We start from the raw sequence: 16535 nt of genomic DNA, 5'->3' as shown, positions 1-16535 counted from the left end.
TTCTAACGACATTTCTCAAGTGAAGATGAAATGGAATAAAAACCATGCCTGGGAGGGAGGCGAGCCCACCAGTGGGGACACGAAAGAAAACCTGCCTGTGAAGGGAAACGGGGGGAATGACAGCAGCGGAGGGCAGGGCCCGGGGGGCCCCCAGAACTCCGGGCTCTGCGGGCGTCCCGGCTCCGGCTCAGGGGAGACAGACAAGCGCCAACACTGGGGCAGGTGCAGAGATGGAGACAGCGAGGCGCTTACACCAAACCACGGAGCAACGGAGCCGTCCTGCTCATACGGTCAGCTCGGGGTCTGTGTCATCATCATCGTCGTCGTCATCAATAAGGAGAACACCGCCCTCCCTGGGCCTGGGGGTCTGGGCCCGGCACACCGAGGCCCCTGCAAGGTGCTGGCTTGGTGAGCGTGAGATAGAAGGTCCTAGTGGACCACCTGACTTGGAGCCTGCACTGGGCACAGCTCCGTCCAGCAGGGATCGCCCCCAGGAGCAGGGTCACGGTGTCGCGAGGCGGGAACCTGTCCCCCCCCCCTTCTCCCCGGGGCCGTCCTCCGCTGGAGGAAGAAACTTTCCATCAGGGTTTGATCTGCATTATGAACACTCTCTACCGCCTCCTGAAGGCGACACCATCAGCAGAACGGGAGTCGAGGCCTGAGGCGTGGCCTTGGCGGATTTTCTCGCTAAGTCCTCCCACGTGGGCTCCGAGCCGGAGTTGGCGGAGGTGCGCGGCAGCTTCTGCGGCCCACGCGGGCGCGCCCCACGCGGAGCAGCGAGGGGCCGGCAGATGATTAGGAAGCGGTGGTTCCGGCTTTACAGCAGGTTATTTGACTGTAAGCTAATACACATTAACGTTTAAGGACGGCCGTGCTTCCGACCTCCTGGGCATCAGCGGTCACCTCCCCGGCCCGCGAACTGGCTGCTGCGGAGGCCGCGGAGTCACGAGTAGGGCGTGTGTTTCCGAGCTCCGTCCAGAGTGAAAGTAAGGACTGGCGGTTCCTGTAGAGATGCGCCTCCGAGCGCTCCCTGGGCGGGGCCGAGGTGGGGGGCGGCTGCCGTAAGAAGGCACGGGAAGGAGTGGGGCGGGGCTGGGTGAGTGGGGGTGGGGTAGGGAGAGGGCGCGTGGGGCTGGATCTGCGTGGGGGTTTGGATGGCGGGGGACGGTGCAGTGGCCTTGACCCAGCGCTGGCCCCGGCCGGGCCTGCAGGGCTGAAGCTGGGTGGCACAGGGAGAGGGGAGCGGGGAGGGAGGCCGGCACCCGCAAGACCAGCCCCTCGCTGGGCTGACCTGTTCGCTTACAACCAGGCAGGGACCACCTGGAGAAAACTGGCCAGCAGGTTCGCTCCATCTTGAAGATGTATTAGGACACGTATTAAAAACAAAGACCAGGCTTTGTTACAATGGAGTTTTGTTCCCAGAGATCGTGTTGTATGGAACTTCCACTCCAAACATCTCTAAATTAGATAGCACTTGGAAAATTAACACCCAATGTCTTGCAAGAGCTGCTAGTTATAGGAATTCTGGGTTTTAGCAGATTCTCTTGAAAGCCCACGAGGTTGCTCTCCAATGCAGCTGTTTTATCCGTTGACATCCCCTACACTGGGTATCTGATTTTTGTGTTTCTTAGGGCACACCTCTAAGATACTCTCAGGGGCTCAAAGAGAGAGTTTTGGCCTTCAATTTAGTCTCATCACGTAGAATCCATCTCTTTACAAACAATTCATCTGTTCATCTATCCATCCATTCACTACTTGTGTGGACTTGGGAAAGGTGCTTATGTCCCTGAGCCAAGTTTCCCCACTTGTATCCTTTGTATGGGGCTGTGTGGCTCTTGCAAAGAGTGGGGGGATTGCAAAGTCCCTGCCGTAGGCCCTGCTCGGTGAATGTTGGCGTAAATGTTGGCTGCATGAATATCAGCAACACCTCCTGTGCACCTAAGGGTGTGGCTCAGAGATGACCAGCTTCAGCGCAGGACTGGCTGTGAGCCCACATCCCAGGGAGCAGTTAAAGCTGCCCAGGAGTGTGGCGACAGCCTTAACACAGGAGGCGACATGGGGCAGGGATTTTGGGGTTTTTTTTTTTAACATCTTTATTGGAGTGTAATTGCTTTACAATGTTGTGTTAGTTTCTGCTGTATAACAAAGTGAATCAGCTATACGTATACATATATCCCCATATCCCCTCCCTCTTGCGTCTCCCTCCCACCCTCCCTATCCCACCCCTCTAGGTGGTCACAAAGCATGGAGCTGATCTCCCTGTGCTATGCGGCTGCTTCCCACTAGCTACCTATTTTACATTTGGTGGTGTATATATGTTAATGACAGGGCAGGGTCTTGATGTACACATAGGAGTTTTCCAGGTAGCAGGTGGTGGAGAGGGGCTTGCAGGCAGAGGAATCAGGAATCACTCCTAGGGGCAGGTCCCTCACACCACACAGAAAAATGAGCTCAAAGTGGATTATCAGGAGGAATCTTACAGGAATGGTCAGTCATCCTGACATCAAACTGTCATCACTTCTGTGGAGGGCATCACAGTACAGCAGAGAGAGACACAAAACACAAACACTTTAAATACAACAAAGAGAGAACAGAGTAGAACAACGATTAGTATAATGAGTTGCAATCGGGTCACAATAAGGCACTAAGTCCAGAGGGGAGCCTGCTGAAGGTTTCTCGATGTCAGGGTCAGAGCATCTTTTGCAGTGTGAAATGTCTCTGATCATGTCATCAAGGGTTTAGGTAAACTTTCTGAGTGGCTCATACAACAGCAGGTGTGAAGATTGTCTGTACATGAGCTGTTATGGTGATTTCTCTGAAGTTTATATCAAGTTGTTTGATGTTAGCTTGCATGACTTTGGGAAAAGGGCATTTTTAGTTCTAAACATTTCCAAGTCAAAGGGATGGGAGGAAAACTGGAAATGTTAGTTTGGAGTCATAGCCAGATATTAGAGGGAACTAGGAGAATTCAGGATCTAGTCCAGATTACGGGTAAATACCAAAACCTCAAAGGCAATTTAACAGCACTAGAACCTGATATACACAAAAGTATTACTGAAACATAACTTTTCTCTCTAAAATTACCCTCATTTCTACCAAAGTTAGCCAAATTAATTTTTTTGCAAAATAAGTCTGATTTCAATAAACTGAACCCAATTATTTACATAAGTGGAACAAGAATAACAATGGTTCATATTTTTATGATCATTTAAATTGGCTTTGCTGGAACTTTTCATAAAGAATCTCAGATTGAACTTTAAAAAAAAATTTATTTATTTGTTTATTTTTGGCTGTGTTGGGTCTTCTCTGCTGCACTTGGGCTTTCTCTAGTTGCGGCGAGCAGGGGCTACTCTACGTTGCGGTGCACAGGCTTCTCATTGCGGTGGCTTCTCTTGTTGTGAAGCACAGGCTCTATGCACGCGGGCTGTAGAGCGCAGGCTCCGTAGTTGTGGCGCACGGGCTTAGTTGGTCCACGGCATGTGGGATCTTCCTGGCCGAGGGATCGAACCCGTGTCCCCTGTGTTGGCAGGCAGATTCTTAACCATTGCGCCACCAGGGAAACCCCTCAGACTGAACTTTTATTTATTTATTTATTTATTTATTTATTTATTTATTTATTTATTTATATTTTTGGCTGCGTTGGGTCTTTGTTGCTGGGCGCGGGCTTTTCTCTAGTTGCGGCGAGCGGGGGCTACTCTTCATTGCGGTGCGCAGGCTTCTCATTGTGGTGGCTTCTCATTGCAGTGGCTTCTCTTGTTGCAGAGCACAGGGCTCTAGGCATGTGGGCTTCAGTAGTTGTGGCACGTGGGCGCAGCAGTTGTGGCTCGCAGGCTCTAGAGCGCAGGCTCAGTAGTTGTGGTGCATGGGCTTAGTTGCTCTGCGGCATGTGGGATCTTCCCGGAGCAGGGCTCGAGCCTGTGTCCCCTGCATTGGCAGGCAGATTCTTAACCACTGCGCCACCAGGGAAGCCCCCAGACTGAACTTTTAAAGTCCTCTCGAGGCCAGGAAAGCCAAGCAAGAACTTGACATCAGGTTTCGCCTGCAATACCTACAGATTTGGTTACATTCCTCTTTTCTCCAGGTCCCCAAAATATCTTGAGGTTTATGCACCTGCCAGGAAGTGACTTTCCTTACTCACATGTTTAGGCTGCTGGGAACCCTGTAAGCAAGGTCCCAGGCTGTTTTCCCAATGGGCTTTTGGCTCCATAAAGTCAAGCTTAGTTCCTTAAAGCTTTCTGGTCTGAGACTATGCATGTCCCTCTCAAATATGACATTCCAGTCAAAGCCTTGGTAAAAGAACCAATGTTTCCAATTATGTCCTGTTATAAGGAGAACAGAGTCTTATTGAAATTATGCAAATAATTATATTGCCATGGAAACAAGAATACCCACTCAGAGTTTCCAAATTCTGGAGGGATCAGGTAGGGAGAAAAGATAGATATTTCATCTTTGTCTACAAAGGTATACTTTATCAAATTGCTGCAAGTCCTAGATAGCTTGAGAGGAAAGGTTTTCTTAAATCTGGAAAAGCAAAACATAAAAGGACCTGCAATGTTTAAAACAAAAAGTCATAAAAATGATAATCCTCCTCACCAGTTCATTCAGTTCCATGGAATTAATTCTTGATCTTGACCTTTTGTTAGTAGTTTTATGAAGCCATCAGTTTCTTCAGTAGAGTTCTGTAAATTCTTACCCAGTTGAATGGTATGATCTAAAAGTTTATCAGAAACCTGTAGTCTAGAGAAAGTGTCAGAGCCCTTTCCATGAATCTCTCTGAAGAGGAAACATTTATAAAGACCAGAGTAAAGCAATGTGTAGAAATGAAAAAAGACTTAAAATGGCTGGTTAAAGACCTGATCACAGTGCAATTGACAAGGAAATTAGGTTATTTCACTGACATACAGCATTTTAAGATAATAACTAGAATTATGACTGATGACATTATACCAGGATATACCAGATTTCCAGATATTTCACATAGTTTCAGAAACATATTTAACATATACCTACACAGACACAACATAAAGGAGGCTTAGTATTACTTCTTATTTGACAATGCTTCCCGTGTAATTTAATATATCAAATAAGCCTAATTCGTTTAACATCTCCTTTTTATAAGGAGAGAGAACAAATCTTTGAGTTATTTCAGGGGCCCTCTGAAACATCTCATACCTCAAAGTTAATTCTAAGTCAAAAAGACTTCATTTAGAATTTGATTCGGGGAATTTTGCAACAAATACCAAAAGTTTTTAAAAAAAACACTTGGTCAAATAGGATCATAGGTAACTGTGAAGCAGTGCTTAGTGATCCGTTTAACCAAAATAACAATTAAAGACTTCACAGGCAAATATAAACAGTTATATATATTGTAAAAAGCCTGAGCTATACAATATAGAATCTTTGTTTTTCTAGACAGATTACATTAAAAATAAAGAAAACCTTTGTCTACAATTTCTCATTAAGATCAGACCAATAATCTAAGAAAACTTTTCCTTTCAACAGAGAAAACAAGTTTAATTTTGTACCAGCTTGCTTTTGATATTAAAAATCATTTACTTAATTGAATTCATTCCAATGTTAGCCACACATAAAATTCCTTTCTAAACGTTCCCTCTTTTGTTTCATTTTGTTTACAAACCTTCTATAACTTCCTATATCCATATTGTTTGTCCCCTGTTTTCTTTCCCATTTAGAAATTACCAGCTTTAGGACAAAGTCACTTTTTTTCCCTTAACAAAATGCATTTCCATTCCTTAGACTTTTTAAAACAAATTGCCTTGCATGTGAAGATGTTTTTCTTATTAATTTTGGTAGTTTTAATTACATATATTAATTAGAATTTTAACCCTTAGAAACCTTAATTTCTAGTAAAAATTAAGAAGTAGGCAATTATGGACTGTCTTTTACATTAGCATTCTGTAGACTGGCAAATTTATAAATACTTTTTACAATTTCTAGAAACATGTACTTTCTCACAGGTAATTACTCAGGGTGGCACCAAATATATTTACTAATAGCCCCAAATATCTTTAGTTTCTCTGTAAAAGGAAGCCTATGTTCAGTAATTAATATTTCAGCATCTTATTTTGGGGGGAATGATCTAGATATTTAATAAATTTCCATCATTTTACTTAACAAAACTCTAAAGTTTCCAGTTACCAAAAAGAATGGAGAAAATATTTTTAAGTATCATAAAACATAATGAAAGAGTTCACCTAACAACTCTTATCTCATTTACATTTAATTCACTTATGAAGATATCATCATACCAACTTTTTTTTTTTTTGGCTGACAAATTTTATAACAAAGATAACATGAACTATTTGACTTTTAGTAAACCTAGGTATTGATACAATAAAAGTATTATACTTAATGTTGACGCTGAAGAAATGTCTATATTAACTAACCAACAAACTTAAACTAGTTTTAATAACAAATATTAATTTAATACTGAAAATTTCCCAGATCACATGAACCTGAAATTCATTTGGGTTAGTTTCTATTATATTTCTAAAAATTTATATAAGCACTTAATTTTCTTTAAGTCAATTACATAGAGCTCTTTGACAAGTTAAGTCTGGCAATACCCTCCAGAGATAGAAACATACCATATCCATAAGTACAGACATAGACATTCACACAGTCACCCAGACAGACACAGACAGATCTCATAGTTTCCATTTTAAAACTTTCATCATGAATCATGTACAATACAAAACTCACTAGTTTATAAATAACAGTTGGAATAAATTAAGTCTACTCACTCAGATGGCTAAAGTCTTTTATTATCTGTGGAGAACACTTTTAAGATTTGTATTTGCCCTTGACAAAAGGCAGGTCACCAGGGGGAACAATGGTGTGATTAGAGGGCCGTCACTCTCATTCCATCCCCCAGACCTCTGAGGAGGGGAGGGGGCTGGGGGTTCAGTTCAATCACCAGTGGCCAGTGATTTAATCAATCAGGTAATGAAGGCTCCAAAGCACTGAAAAGGACCGGGCTGTGAACACACGGAGGTCTGGGAGACTGCACACCTGGAGACGGCATGAGAGCTCCTGACCCTTTCCCCACACATTGCCCCAGGCATCTCTTCTGCCTGAGTTACTTCCTTTTATAATAAACTGATGATCTAGTGAGTAAAATGTTTCTCTGAGTTCTGTGAGCCACTCTAGCAAATCAAACCCCAAGAGGGGGTCTTAGGAACGTCCAACCTGTACCCAGTCGGTCAGAAGCACAGGTGACAACCTGGATTTGGGATTGGCATCTTAAGGTGGAGATGTGAGACTGAGCCCTTTACCTGTGGGGTCTGATGCTAACGCTAGGCAGGTAGTGTCAGAATTGAATTAAATTTGTGAGACACCCAGGTAGCGTCTCACAGGAGAATCACTTGGGGGTGTGGAAAAAAACACACATTGGAATACCCAAGAGAAACGAAAATATGTCCACACAAAACTTGTAATATTCACAGCAACGTTATTCGTAACAGCAACAAATGGAAACAGCCCAAATGCCCAGCATCTGATGAGTCAATAAACAAAATGCTGTATCCACACAGTGGAATGTTGTTTGGCCATAAAGAAGCATGAAGCAGAGATGAAAGCAGGCTCTCAGTCAGGTACTTGCACACCTGTGTTCACAGCAGCGTCATTCACAACAGCCAAGAGGCAGCAACAACCCAGGTGTCCACCGATAGATGGACCGATAAGCAAAATGTGGTCTGTGTGTACCGTGAAATATTCTTCGTCCTTAAAAAGGAAGGAGATTCGGACACAGGCTACCACATGGATGAAACTTGGGGACACTATGCTCAGTGGAAAAAAGAAACAGAGACAAAATGTCACAAACCGTATGGTTCCATTTATATGAAATGTCCAGAATAGGCAAATCTCGGAGACATAAAGGAGATTCGTGGTTGCCAGGGGCTGGGGGCAGGGGAGGGAGTGGGCTATGAGCGCTAAGGGTGCAGGGCTTCTTGGGGGTGGTGGATGTGCTCTAAAGTGGATGGTGGTGATGGATGCACCACTCTGTGGGTACGCTAAAAGCCATTGGATTGTAGGCTCTAAATGGGTGGGTTATATCTCAACAAAGCTGGGGGAAGGGGGGAAGGGGAGGGAAGGGAAGCAAGCCCAGGCTGGAGGGCCTGGCGGGCGGAGCCAGGGAGGCTGGGCTGACCCAGTGCAGCAGGGTGATGTGGGCGGGAGCGGGGTATGTGGGAGGAGGGGAAGACTGGGGTCTGGTGGGACCAAGAGCCACGACGACAAATACTGAAGAAGGGTTGCTAACCGCCAGAATCTCTCCTTCCCTCTTCCTTTAATTAACTAGTTAGGAAAGACCTTCCCAGGGACTCTGTTCTCTATCTAAAGAGAGTGGCCAAGTGCTGATGAAGGGGTGGGTTCTGACCAGCCCTGAAGGGAGAAGTGCTCTGGCCACTACTTTTTCCTGGCGAGACTGACCAGTGGTGGCCAGACACACCCCCACCGCACTGCACTGGGGGGGGCAACGCCCTGGGTTGGCAGGGCCGCAGAAAGACCCGCCAGGGCTGTGAGAGACATACCCGTTCCTCTGTGTTTGGTGTCCGTCACAGCAGAAAATCTTTATTGTGCATGTTTTAAAGGTCATGTTTGTAATCTCTTACCCCGCTGGCCTTCTCTTTGACCCCAGCCTGAATTCTGCTCTCCTGTGGCTAGTGCCTAGAAGGAAGACGTGTGCCCTGGTGTGGTTACGGGTAGGCATGTGAAAAGTGGCTTCTTTTGTGAAACCTCACTTTCTGCAAGCTGTAAGCTGGGTGCCCCCTTGTGTCCTTACTCAGCTCTCGCCCACCTGGGCATCCATTAAGGACACGTGCCTCCTGGGTGCCAGCCCTGGGCCTGAGGACTCCCCTGAGTGCGGTCTGGGCTTCGACCTGTTCCTGGAATGACGTAGGTCATTTTTTTTTTTTCCGTAGAGAAGATGCAGGTGCTGGCACACTGACCATGAAGGAGGTGAGGGACCCTCTCTGTGCCTCTGGATCCCGGGGAGGTCCTGAAACTGGGAGCAGGATAAGACACCCTGAAGGGCGGTGTCACTCTCTCCACAGACCTCGCCCCGAGCAGCTTCAGCTGGGCCTCCAGAGTCGCCTGCCAGACGGAGTTTGTGTTGGACTGAACGATGAAACATCCTGAGCATAGAGCACCATAGTGCTGCTTCCTGGATGGAGAAGAGAAGCCCGTGTTCCACGCCAGAATGTGACTTCCTGGTGATACACAGAGTCCGAGAAGCAGCAGCCAGACTCTTGGGGACCAGAGCCTCACTGGACCACGCTCTCCAGATTCCAGGTGGAAAGATGCGGCAGAGGTGGGTCATTTCCCTGGGCCGTGTCAGTGCCCAAGCAACCAGGACACAGAAATAACCTGTGATCAAGAATAATACCGGGTGTGAGTTTCCTGGAGCCGCCCTAACAAAGTCCCACAGACCAGGGGGGCTTAAACCGCAGACACTCACTGTCTCCAGTCCGGGAGGCTGGAATCCGAGATCCAGGTGTGGGCAGGGCTGGTCCTCCTGAGGCCTCTCCCCTCAGTGTGTAGACGGCTGTCTCCTCCCTGTGTCCTCACAGGGTCGTCCCTCTGTGTGTGTCTGTGTCCTGATCTCCTCTTCTTCCCAGTCCTATGGGATTAGGGCCACCCATAATGGCCTCATTTTACCTTAATCACTCCTTTAAAGACCCCATCTCCAAATACAGTCACATTCTGAGTTCCTGGGGTTAGGACTCCAGCGTATGAATTTGCAGGGACACATTCAGGGGTTAGGGGTAGGGTTAGGGTTGGGTTAGGGCCTAACATCAGGCCATGACTTAAGATATTTGGTACAAAAGCAGTGAAGCCCCATGGAATCCCGAGGGCCAAAACGTGCGAGCCCGTGTCGGCCGGAGGGCCTCCGGGCCCTGTGCTGGCCCTGGCAGGGACACCTCGCGGACACCCCGTGAGCAGTGGCCGTGCACTGAGATGCTGCAGCTGCAGGTGGCGTGCCGCATCGCCTGGGCTAGGTGTGTGGGGAGGCTGGACCCGCGCCTGAAAAGAGCGTCTTTGGCCAAAGCCCCCTTAGCAGACAGCAGGTTGCCGCTTGTCTCTTGGAATCGCTTCCAGGGGGTGACGTCGGGCCCGTCCTGCCCCGGGTGTGGCCATCTCCTGGCCTGGGCAGCCTTCTCCAGGTCGCTGGTCACCGCCTCCCGTCCCCTCTCACAGCAGCTCTGTTCCTGACGATCAGAGAGGAAGGACACAAGACAAGAGCCATTCTTCCCTGGAACACGTCACCGTCCTGAAGGACCCACTGGAATCTTGATTTTATGCCCAGGAAACCTCTCCCGTGCTGACCCCCCGCCAGCTGCAAGACCCTCCAGCACGAAGCACGGGTCACCTGAGTGCCCCTGAAACAGCACCTGGGGGAGTGTTAAAGTGCCTTCGTCCCTTCTATGGAACCAGAGGGCCTGCAGGTGATTGAATGCGAGCAAATAGTGGATCTTCACCCATGCCCGACTGGCACCCACGCGTGGCAGCGGCGGGACCCTGGCCCCCTCCCGTGGGCTCTGAGGCCAAGGGCTTCTTCGATGCAAAACCTACCCACAACACCAGGGCACAGGGTGGGGCTGTGTCTGAGTGAGAGGTCCCCACTGCTGTGTTTCTTGTTTTCTCTTCTTCTTTTCCCCAGTGTGATAAAATACACATAAAATTTAACATTTTTAAGGGTACATTGTCATTAAGAGCACTCGCATTGTGATACCATCACACCATCATCTCCAGAACTTCCCATCTTCCCCCCTGACACTCTGCCCCCGTTAAACACTCACTCCCCTCCCCTCCCCCACCCCTGGGCACCCACTGTCTACTTCCTGTCTCTCTGGATGTGATGACTCTGGAGACCTCACGTGAGTGGAATCACACAGGATTTGTCCTTCTGTGTCTGGCTAATTTCTCTGAGCATAATGTCCCCAAGGTTCATCCATGTTGTAGCCTGTGTCAGGATTTCCTTCCTTGTTAAGGCCGAGTAATGTTGCATTGTGTGGATGGACCACATCTTGTTTATCCTAGTTTTGCTCTGAAACAGCCTCTTACAAATTCCAGAGGTGAACCGAGGGCTGTGAGGTGTCACTCCGGCGGAGTGGCAGTTGCTCCTTGTCTCAGGAACCTTGCCCCGGCATGATTCATGCGCTCAGTAACCCCCACACCTGCTTTAGCAGAGATGTGATGAGCTCTTGGACTTGGAATCGGTGCTGCAACGGGGCAGGACCTTTGGGGGTGGCGGGACGGGGTGAGCGTAGTTGCACCCCGGGATGTGAACGCCGAGGGGGGGGTATCCTCCTTGGAGCAGGCGTCTGAGCTCTGCCAGGCCCGTGTGCTTGCCGGCTGCTGGGGCCGCCCTCCCCGTGGCCCAGGCTCTCCCAGGGCAACAGGGACACAGAGATGACCGTCTGCTCCCTGGGCTCTGCTCTGTGCTTCCTTCCTGGGAGCCCAGTGTCTTAAGTCCCGTGACAGATGTCACTCAGTGTCAGCCTCTCAGGTCCCCAAGCTGACGTCCCCCCACCCCTGGGGTTTGGCCTGAGCAGCCTCTGTCTCCACACCTTGTGGGCATGGGTACCCCACCCCGGGCATCCCCCCCACACGAACCCAGTGTCACCCCGACTCGGGACACCCTGCCCTCCTGCGTCACCCCTCCTGTGTCCCAGCCAAGGTCACAGGACTCAGGGAGCACAGAACAGGGCGTGTGTGAGGTGAGGGAGCACCCATAGGTGTGACCCTGCAGGTCAACAAGGGCAGAGGGGCAGAGGTCAGGGCTCACGTGACCCAGGGGGGCTGCGGGGCTCCCTGTCCAGCGAGACTGAACAGAGTGTACTTAACGTGGCAGTGTGACTTTTCCGAGGGAAAAACGTGTGTGTGGAGTGTGTGCGCACGTGTGTATGTGTGTTTGGGGTGGGAGGGAGTAGGTCAGGCTCAGAAGGAGGACCTTGAGGCAAACGTGCTGGCCCCGGTGTCAGAAATCCTGACCTGAGGACTTGGGATGGGCAGGGCCACGGTCTCCCACCCCTGGGAGGCATAATTGGTGGCCCCAAATACAGTCCACATCTGAACCCCCAGAACCTGAGGTGACCTTTTTTGGGAAAAGGGTCTTTGCAGCTGTGATCAAGCTAAAGGTCTCGAGATGAGGTCATCCTGGGTTACCAGGGTGGCCCTAAATCCAATGACAGGTGCCCTGATGAGAGAAGAGACAGAGCGAGGAGGAGGCCCGTGAAGACCAGGCAGAGGTTGGGGTGACGCGGCCATAAGCCCAGAGATGCGTGGGGCCCCCAGCAGCTGGCAGAGGCAGGAAGGACCCTCCCCTGGAGCCAGAGGGAAGGAGCGCGACACTGGGACACCTCGATTCAGACTTGGGCCCGCAGGACGGGGAGAGGATGAACCCCTGGCCATATTCCAAGTCAGATGACCCCAAACATGCCCCCAAGGGTGCCGACCGGCCAGAACGAAGATGCTCTGACGGACACTTGATGATCCACGTGTACGTCTGCTCACAGAGGGAGGGTGAGGCCCCGCATCCTGGGTCCTCTGGTCACGTGGTGGGTGCTGGTTTTCCCCATCAGTTTCATGATAACACAAAGCCCACATTTCCTGACCCTGAGCCAGGGTCCCCAGGACGCTCTGCAAAAATGACCACATTTGACGTTTGTGGAGAAAACCCCATGGGATGGGTGTTCTCTCATTTTCACGGGTGAAAAATCAAGGTCTAAAGATTGGCACCGGGTCATGCAGCCAGTGGTACAGAGCCCAGGTCAGAACCCACCTGTCTCCCCTTTTCAGTGAAGTGGCAGAAAAACACAGAGGCTGGCATGACCAAATCCCAGTGACCAGGGCTGACATCACTGTAGATCTTTGTGTCTTTGTAAGAGATTAAACAGCCTGCCCAGCCCCAAGCTCCCTTCCCTGCTGGTGTGGGCACTGTGGTCCCTGCGGTGGGTCTGCGGTGCTCTGCTCTGTAACCTCTCTGGGCCGCAGGTGCAGAGTGGAGCCGGTCAGCCTTCTCTCGCCTGAGGCAGAGTGTGTGGAACACACACTTTCCTGTGCACGCATCTTTGTGAAACGTGTGTTGTTTGCACTTCTTTAGACCACGTGTGGAGGTCCAGCTCACGTACAATGATGGCACGTATTTAAACTGTGCTGGTTGATAAGTTCTGGCTTTTGCAAATGACCCCGAAAGCATCGCACAATCAAGATAATGACGTATCACCCACCCCCGGAAGCTTCCTGTGCCTTTGTCATGCCCCTCCTGTCTGTCTGTCTGTCTGTCTCCACCCTGTCTCTGCCAGCTCCTCCCCACTCATCCGCTTGTGTCCTCACAGAGGAGTTTGCATTTTCCAGAATTTTACTTATTTATTTTTGGCCGCGGTGCTGCAGGACCTTAGTTCCCAGACCAGGAATGGAACTCCTGAGAGCGCCGAGCCCTAACCACTGGACTGCCAGGGAACTCCCCAGAATTCTAAATATATGGACTCATACACATGGGCAAAATCATTTTGCGATTCCTCTTTGCTGCCCTGTGTGCCAACAGCCCCTGCCCCCAGGTCACCCAGAGGTACCCCGCTGGATGGACCTTCCAGGGTTTCTCTCTCCACACTTTGGTGCACACTTGGGTTTTCTCCAGTTTGGGACCATTACAAATAAAGCTGCTGTGAGAATTCTCCATGTGACACATGCTTTTGCTCTCTTAGGGAAAGAGCCTGGAGTGGAATCACGTGGTGGGCGTAAGTTTAACCTTGGCGGAAACTCAACAACAAGCAAACAAACCTTTTGAGAAGCTGCCCGACTGTCCCCGCAGTAGCTGCGCCGTGTTGCTTCCCACCAGCTGCGCACTAGGGCTTAGTTCTTCCACGTTCTCTGGGCATGGGCAGTCTTTTTCATTTTAGAATTTAGCCATTTAATAGTGTGTAGTGGCATCTCATTGTGATTTTAATTTGCATTTCCCTAATGCCTAATACGTTGAACACCTTTTCACAGGCTTATCTGCCCCTATATACCTTCTTTCATAAATTATTCAGATCTTTTGCCCATTTTTAATTGGGTTGTTTATTTTCTTGTTACTGAGTTTAAAGTTCTTCTCATGTTCTTCATACAAACCCTTTACTAGATATATGATTTGCAAATATTTTCTCTTGGTCTATGGCTTGTCTTTTTATTTCTTTAACCATTATTTCTAATGGTCTTTAGAAGAGCAAAAGTTATTAAGTTTAATGAAGCACAATTTCCCATTTTTTTCTCTTATGGATTGGGCTTTTGCTGTTGTATCCAAGAAATCTTTACCTAACTCAAGATTACAAAGATTTTTCTCCTATTTTCCCCAGGAAGATTTATATTCTTACATTTTACCCATGGATCTATGATTCATTCTTAGTTAATTTTCTATAAGATGTGAGATACCAATCAAAGTTAATTTTTTTGCATGCAGATACCCAATTGTATATGGCTATCCAGCGCTATCTGTGAAAAGACTACCCTCTCTTCTGACATGTCGGAAGCTTGGAAGTTGCCATTCTGTCCTAACAAAAGTAAAAAGCTGAACAAACAAAAATCAAAAACTCTTCTTTGATCCATAGAGGAGCGAGGTCACAGGGCAAACTACTGTCCCCCAGATTGGAGAGACAGACAGGTGCACACAGGGCGTCGGGGTTTACCAGTGCAGCTGTCTGCGTGGGAACCAGCACAGGGGTAGGAAGTCTGGACCGGAATTGATAAATGGCTGAAGGCTCGGTGTGGACAAACCTGAGGGATGAAAACTCCAGGGGCACTCGGTCAGAGGGTCCCCCACAGAAGTGTGAGGTTCACCTCCAGGAGCACCACCAGGTCTGCACAGTAGACACTGGAGAAAAATTCCTGGTGCTTCCATCAGGGGGAGGGAAAAGGATCCATTCTGAAATGGATGGAGAAAGACATACTATGCTGACCTGAAACAAGGGAAAGCAGGGGTTGCTGTATTAATTTCAGGCAGAGCAGACTTCAGAGCTGGGAAATTTATCAGGGAAAATGATAAAGCATCAATTCTCCAAGAATACATAATACTCCTTAATGTGTGTGCACCAAACAACAGAGAATCAAAATACACGAGGCAAAAACTGATGGACGGGCTTCCCTGGTGGCACAGTGGTTAAGAACCTGCCTGCCAAATCAGGGGACATGGGTTCGAGCCTTGGTCCAGGAAGCAACTAAGCCACGTTGCAACACACATGCTGCGCAGCAACTAAGCCCGTGCGCCACAACTACTGAGCCTGCGCTCTAGAGCCCGCGAGCCACAACTACTGAGCCTGTGTGCCACAACTACTGAAGCCTGCGTGCCTAGAGCCCGTGCTCCACAACAAGAGAAGCCACCGCAATGAGAAGCCTGCGCACTGCAACAAAGAGTAGCCCCCGCTCGCCACAACTAGAGAAAGCCCGCGTGCAGCAACAAAGACCCAACGCAGCCAAAAATAAAATAACTAAAATAAAAATATATAAATATTAAAAAAAAAAACCAAAAACTGATGGACCTGCAAGGAGAAACAGATGAACCCGCTGTTACAGTTGGAGACTTCACACCCCTCTACCAGAAATGGACAGATCCAGCAGGCAGAAGACAAGTGAGGACATAGCTGAACTCAACAACACCAGCAATCAACTGGATTTATCTCTGAGTATTTAATTTTGGGGATGCTTTTGTAAATGGTATTGTTTTTAATTTCAGTTTATGAATGTTCAGTTTGTATTGCTAGTATATAGGAACACAGTAGATTTTTGTTTACTTCCTTTAACGCTGCAAACTTGCTAAACGCACTAACTAGTTCTAGTAGCTGTTTTGTAGATTTTGTAGGATTTTTCACGTAAACGATCATTCTGTCTGTAAGTAAAGATGGTTTACCTTGTTATTTTTCTAGTGGGATGCCTTGGTTTCTTTTTCTTGCCTGATTGCCCTGGCTACTACCTCCATTCCACGCTGAATAGACGTGGTGAGCGCAGACATCCTTGTCTTGTTCCTGTCTTAGGAAAAGTATTCAGTCTTTCACCACTAAGTATGATATGTCAGCTGCATGTTTTTTTGTAGATTCCCTCTATCAGATGGAGGGAGTTCCCTTCCGTTCACATGTGCAGAAAGTTAACATATGGAGTGGAGTTTGGAGTTTGTCAAATGCTTTTTCTGCCTTTATTTGGACAACCATCTGTTTTTTGTTTTTTGCTTTTGTTTTCAGTTTATTAATGTGGTAGAGTGCATCGTATAATGATTTTCAGAAGTTAAACCATCCTTGCACTCCTGAGTTAAATACCACGTTGTCATGATAAATTATCCTTCCTATATGTTGATGAATTCAGTTTGCTAAAAATTTTGTTAAGAATTTTGCATCTAGGTTCATGAGGGATATTGGTTTGCAGTTTTCTCTTTTGTAATGTCTTTGTTTGGTCTTGGTACTAGCATAATGCTGGACTCATGGAATGAGTTGGAAAGTGTTTTCTCCTCTCCTCTTCTCTAGAAGAGAATTTGTGTAGAATTG

General features: G+C 48.2%; 1 long non-coding RNA gene across 1 annotated transcript; it reads left to right on the top strand.

The window, feature by feature from the left end:
- Window positions 1-569: 569 nt before the first annotated feature.
- On the top strand, window positions 570-11384 carry LOC309605686. The gene is made up of 3 exons (XR_014231502.1): window positions 570-986; window positions 8943-9331; window positions 10120-11384. It is a non-coding gene; the product is annotated as an uncharacterized lncRNA (long non-coding RNA).
- The last annotated feature ends 5151 nt before the right edge of the window (window positions 11385-16535 follow it).

The sequence above is a fragment of the Balaenoptera borealis genome (assembly GCF_965194805.1).
Source record: "Balaenoptera borealis genome assembly, chromosome: 11".
NCBI classification, from domain to species: domain Eukaryota; kingdom Metazoa; phylum Chordata; class Mammalia; order Artiodactyla; family Balaenopteridae; genus Balaenoptera; species Balaenoptera borealis.
Note: the sequence above shows the minus strand (reverse complement) of the source record. Positions and strands in the feature narration are given on the sequence as shown.